We start from the raw sequence: 6,709 nt of genomic DNA on the forward strand, positions 1-6,709 counted from the left end.
ATCTTCTAGTTATTAACCCTCTGATGGATGAATACTTGGCAAATATTTTTACCATTCTTCATTCTGTTGTTCACTTTTTTTTTTTTTTTTTGGTACCGGGGATTGAACTCAGGGTACTCAACCACTGAGCCACATGCCCAGCCCTATTTTGTATTTTATTTAGATACAGAGTCACACTGAGTTGCTGAGACTGGCTTTGAACTCGAGATTCTCCTGTCTCAGCCTCCCGAGCTGCTGGGATTACAGGAGTGAGCCTCTGTGCCCAGCTGTTGATCACTTCTTTTTGCTGTGTAGAAGCTTCTTCATTTGATCTAATCCAATTTGTCAATTTTTGCTTTTGTTTCCTCTCCTTTGGGGATCCCAACCAAAAAGTCATTGGCTGTGCCAATGTCTTGAAATATTTCCCTTATGCTTTTTCTTTCAGTATTTTCAGAGTTTCAAATCTCACATTTAGGTCTTTGATCCATCTTGGGTTGATATTTGTGCAAGGTAAGAGGGGTCAAGTTTTGGTCTTCAGCACATGAACACCCAGTTTTCCCAGCACAATTTATTGAAGAAGATGTTCTTTCTCCCGTGTGTGTGTGTGTGTGTGTGTTGTTTTGGTTTTGGTACAGGGGATTGAATCCAGGGACCTTAACCACTGAGCCACATCCTCAGACCCCACCCGACCACCACCACCATCCCTGCTTTTTTTGTATTTTATTTAGCGACAGGGTCTTGTTGAGTTGCTTAGGGCCTTACTAAGTTTCTGAAGCTGGCTTTGAACTGGTGATTCTTCTGCCTCAGCTTCCTGAGCTGCTGGGATTACAGGTGTGCATGACCATGCCTGGCTCTAGTGTGTGTTTTTGACAACTCTGTCTGAAATCAGTTGGCTATGGATGCATGATTAATTTCTGGGATTTCTACTGTGTCCCCTTGGTCTATTTGTATGTGTTTTATGCCAATACTATGCTTTTTTTGTTTATTATGGTTCTGAAGTATCTTGAAACCAGGTTCTGATGCTTCCAGTTTGATCTTTCTGCTCAAGATTGTTTTGGCTATTCTGGAACTTTTGTCCTTCTACATAATTTTTATGATTTGTTTTTCTAGTTCTCTGAAAAATGTCATTGGTATTTTGATGGGGATTATATTGACTCTGTAGATTTCTTTCAGTGGTATGCCCATTTTAACAATATTAATTATTCCTATCCATGAATATGGGAGTCTCTCCACCACTTAGTGTCTTATTTGATTTCTTTCATCAGTGTTTTATAATTTTCATTGTCTTTCATTTCCTTGGTTAAGCTTATTGCTTCTGGGTATCTTTGTTGTGGTTGTTGCTATTATGAATGGGGTTACTTTACTGATTTCTTTCTCAGAAAATTCTTTATTGGTGGATAGAAAAGCTACTGATTTTTATGTATTGATTTTGTATCCTGCTACTTTTCTGAATTCATTTATCATTTCTAATAGTCTTTGGGGGAACTCTTAAGGTTTTTCTATGTATCATATCATCTGCAAAAACAGATAGTTTGACTTTCTACCTTTCTATTCCTTTGTCTTTTATGTTTTTCTCCTGTCTAATTTATCTGATGGAAACTTCTATACTATACTGAATAAGAGCAGTGAGACAGATCACTCTTGTTTTGTTCTTGATCTTAGAGGAAATGCTTTTCCCCACTCAGTATGATGTTGGCTATGGGTTTATCATATTTGCCTATATTATGTTGAGTTATGATCCTTCCATGACTAATTTATATGTTTTATTTTTATTGTGAGACGGGGTCTCACTAATTTGCTGAGACTGACCTTGAACTTTGTGATCCTTCTGCCTGAGCCTTGATCATGTGTTGTTCAACCTTCATTTTGTTTATATGATGTAGTGTCTATTGATTTGCATGTTGAACTATCCTTGCATCCCTAGGATGAAACCAACTTAATCATGGTGAATGAGCTCTTTTTCTTTTCCTTGAAATTTCATCTGTAGATGAACAGAACGCCTTTATTTTATTTGTTTATTTTTATGTGGTGCTAAATGCCGCAGTCTGGCTGGGCACAATTCATGAGCCACTTGTCAAGCAGAAACGAACTTTATTTTTAGAACACACACGCTGTACCACTCAAGATCTTCAGGAATTCCCTCAGAGCCCAACTGCCACCACGGGCTTCCGGTGAGCCTCTCAACCCCCACTCCTCCCACTCTTGAGGCCGATTGGCTGGGTCACATGGGCGGAGCCAAAAGAGTCCCCCAATGAGCAGCTCCGTGGTCTGAAAGTTCGGGGAAACAGCCCAATGAGCATCACCGCAGAGGAGCCAATTAGCTGGAAGTTTGCTGGGGTCGCTTCCGCTGTGGCTCTCAACAACTAAGAATCAAACTTAGTGCCTCACACATGCTAGGCAAGTGCTCTGCCACTGAGTTACAGCCCCAGCCTGTGAATGAGCTTTCTCATGTGATGCTGGATTCAATTTGCAAGTATTTTACTGAGAAGTTTTGCATGTATATTCATCAGTGGTATTGACCTGTTAGCCTATAGTATTTTTTAATATCAAGGATTGAACTCAAGGAGACTTAACCATTGAGCTACATCCCCACATCCCCAGCCCTTTTTAAAATATTTTATTTAGAGACAGAGTATCAGTGAGTTACTTAGGGCCTTGCTAAGTTGCTGAGGCTGACTTTGAACTTGCTATCTTCCTGCCTCAGCTTCCTGAGCCGCTGGGATTACAGGTGTGTGCTACTGCACCTGGCCCTATAGTATGTGTTTTTCCCTCTTCTTTTTCTTTTCGTGTCCTTGTCTGGTTTGGTAATGCTGGCCTCATAGAATGAGTTTGGAAGGGTTCCCTCCCTTTCAATTCTTTGAAATAGTTTGAAAAGAATTGGCTGTGTTAGCTTTTCATGGCTATGACCAAAACACCTGCCAAGAACAATTTAAAGAGGAAAAGCTTATTTTAGGTTCACGGTTTCAGAGGTCTTAGTCTGTGGTTGGCTGATTCCATTTCTCTGGGCTCAAGATGAGGCAGAACATCATGTCAGAAAATCATGAAAAAGGAAAACTGCTTAGCTCATGGCAACTTGGAAGCAGATACAGAACACAAGTCAGGAACAAAATATAAACTCCAAAGGCCCACGCTCAGTGACCTACTTCCTCCAACCACACCCTACCTGCCTACCTACCACTTATTAATAGTCCTTTCAAATCAGTAATCCATCAAATGGATTAATATACTGATTAGTTACAGCTCTTGTAATCTAATAATTTTGCCTCTATTCCTACATTGTCTCACACATGAGTTTTTGGGAATATCTTATATCCAAACTACAACACTGACATTAGTTCTTCTTTAAAAGTTTGGTAAAATTTGATATGAAGCCATATGGTGCTGGCCTTTTTCTTGGAGACATTTTATTACTGATTGATTCTCAATACTCATTATTAGTCTATTGAGATTTTTTATGCTTTCTTGGTTCAATTTTGGTAGGTTATATGTGTCCAGAAATTTGTTCACTACCCCCCCCCAGGTTTTCCAATTAGTAAGTATATTGTTTTTTCATAACAATCCCTGATAATACTTTGTATTTCTGTGATATCAGTTGTAATGTTTCCTTTTGCATCTCAGATTCATTTATTTCTACTCTAATCTGCTAATTCTTTACTTATACTGATTTTGAATTTAGTTTGTTCTGGGTTTTATAAGTCCTTAAGATACATTGTTAGGTTATTTATTTGAAGTCTTCTCTTTTGTGTGTAAAGACTTGTTGCTATAAACTTTTGGAATGTTTATCACCATTTTTATTTAGAAATTTTTTAAATTTCCCTCCTGATTTTCTCAATGATCCACTGTTGTTGTTTAGGCAAATAAATGATTAAGAGTATAAAGTGAGAATCTACAGAATGGGAGAAAATCTTTGCCAGCTGCTACTCTGACAGGGGATTAATATTGAGAATCTATAAAGTACTCAAAAAACATAACACAAAAAACAAACAAACAGATGACCCAGAAACCTAGTCAATAATGGGCAAAAGAACTATACAGACATTTCTCCAAAGACTAAACACAAATGGCCAACTAATATATGAAAAATGTTCAATATCTCTAGCAATCAGAGAAATATAAATCAAAACTACTCTAAGGCTGGATATGGTAGCACATGTCAGTAATCCCAGCAGCTTGGGAGACTAAGACAGGAGATTTTTGTGAGTTCAAAGTCAGACTCAGCAACTTAGCAAGACCTTAAGCAATTCAGTGAGACCCTATCTCTAAATAAAATATAAAGAAGGGCTGGAGGTGTGGCTCAGTAGTTAAGCATCATTGGGTTCAGTCCCCAGTACCAGAAAAACAAAGCGTACAAACAAAAATAATACACTAAGCCTTCATCTTATTCCAATCAGAATGGCAATTATTAAGAACACAAATAATAATAAATGCTGACAAGAATGTAGGGGGAAATGATACTCATACATTGTTGGTGGGACTGCAGACTGGTACAACCACTCTGGAGAGCAGTATGGAGATTTCTCAAAAAACTAGGGATAGAACCTCCATATGATCTAGTATTTATCCAACTCCTTAGTATTTATCCAAAAGAACTAAATTCAGCATGAAGCAATATAGCCAACTTAATATTTATAGCAGCACAATTCACAAAAGTCAAATTGTGGAATCAACCCAGATGCCTGTCAATAGACAGATTAAGAAATTGTGGTATAGTAACAGTGGTCCACTTTATGCTTTGAGCCCTTGCTGCTCTGCTACTGCAACTTGTTTTTTAAACAGCCATGTTTCTTTCTCTTCTAATCTTTCCCTTCCTTACCTAATCTCTCTCCCTCCCTAATTTTCCCCTCCATAATCTTAGGGAAACAGGATTACCTTTCTTCCCCATCCTAGACAGTCATCTATCCTTGAGCACATACTCACCACAGGAAAGAAGTAATTCAGATTTCAGGGATGGCACCAAGAGATATAAGAAATATGGGGGGGGGAATTAATAAGTGAATTACAACTTTGGACAGAGAACACCTAGAGTGTAGCCTTTGGATCACCTCTTTAAAAATACTCTTTTCCCCCTGATAGGGAGAATCATTGCTTCTGGGATAGGAGTCCCTTGTGTTTCTCCTTTGCTATCAAAGCAATAAAACTTTTTCTCCCTATTTCTCAAAAAAAAAAAGAAAAGAAAAGAAAAAATAAAAAGAAATAAATTTTGGTATACATACACAATGGAGTTTTATTCAGCCATAAAGAAGAATGAAAATATGGCCATTTGTAGGTAAATAGATGGAACTGGAAAACATCATGCTAAATAAAATAAGCAGATCTCAGAAAATCAAGGGTCAAATATTTTATCTCATATGTGAAAGCTACAGAAAAGTAAAAAAAATGAAGGAGGGGAAGATCATAAAGATATAGGGATGATCACTAAAGTAGAAAAAGGAGATTGAGAATCAAGAGGGAAAAAGAGGGATGGGAAAGGGGAGGAAATGCAGAATGGATTTTTTAAAATCATGCTATGTGCAGATATAAATATACCAAAGGGAATTTCATCTTAGTGTATAAGTAAAAAGAACCAATCAAAAATAAATAAAGTAGAGGAAGGAGAATGGGGAAAGGGCAGAGGGATGGGAAAAGGCAGAGAACATGAACTGAAATAAAATTCCATGTATGTATGATTTTTGTCGGGATTAACTCAACTAGTGTGTATTAACTATAATGTTGTAATATTTTTAAAAGTGTGTTGTTTAGTTTCCATGAATTTGTATAGCTTTTTATATACCTTTGCTTTATTTATTTATTTATATATTTATTTTTATGTGGTGCTGAGGATCCAACCCAGTGTCTCACACATGCTAAGCAAGCGCTCTACCACTGAGCTACAACCCCAGTTCCAATTATAATTTGTAAGATTTCTTTTGTTGACTTCTAGTTTTATTTTATCATGATTAGAAAAGACATAGGATATGATTTTAATTTTTTTTTTAATTTAAGAATTGTTTTTGGCCTAACAGATGGAATATTCTGGAGAAAGTTCCATTGGCTGATTGAAAAAAAAATATGTATTCTGCAGCTGTTGGATGAATGTACTGTAAATATTCTATAATCTGATCTGTAATATAGTTAAACTTTTTTCTTGTTTATTTGGATGATTTTCCATTGATGAAAGTGGAGTGTTGATGTCCCCCTCATTATTGTTTTGGAGCCTATCTTTCCATTTGGGTCTGACAGTGTTTGTTTTTATAAAATTGGGTCCTTCAACATTAGGAACCTATATAGCTTTCCGATCATTCTTTCTTTCTGATGTATTGGATCCTTCATCATTCTACAGTAGACTTCTTTGTCTCTTCTTATGTCTTTTTTGGTCTAAAGTCTATTTTGTCATCCATGAGTATAGCTATTCTGTTTGCTTTAGGTTTTGTTGCTTGGCTTATAATTTTCCATTTTTTCACTTTCAGTCTATATATAGTTTTTACTGGTAAAGTGAGTTTCTTATAGGTAGTATGTTGTCAAAGTATTGTTATTGTTTGTTTTCTATTAAACCAGTCTGTATCTTTCAATTAGAGAATTTAGCCTACTTATATTCTAAGTTATTATTGATAGGTAAGGACTTATTTCTGTCATATTGTTGATTTTCTTCAGTTGTTTTGAATTTTCTTTTTTCTTTTTTCCTCTCTTGTTCATGTTTGTGTTTTGATGGTTTACTGTATTGATAATGTTTGAGTATTTTCTGTATCTCCTT

The sequence above is a fragment of the Ictidomys tridecemlineatus genome, chromosome X (genome assembly GCF_052094955.1).
Source record: "Ictidomys tridecemlineatus isolate mIctTri1 chromosome X, mIctTri1.hap1, whole genome shotgun sequence".
Lineage (NCBI taxonomy): Eukaryota > Metazoa > Chordata > Mammalia > Rodentia > Sciuridae > Ictidomys > Ictidomys tridecemlineatus.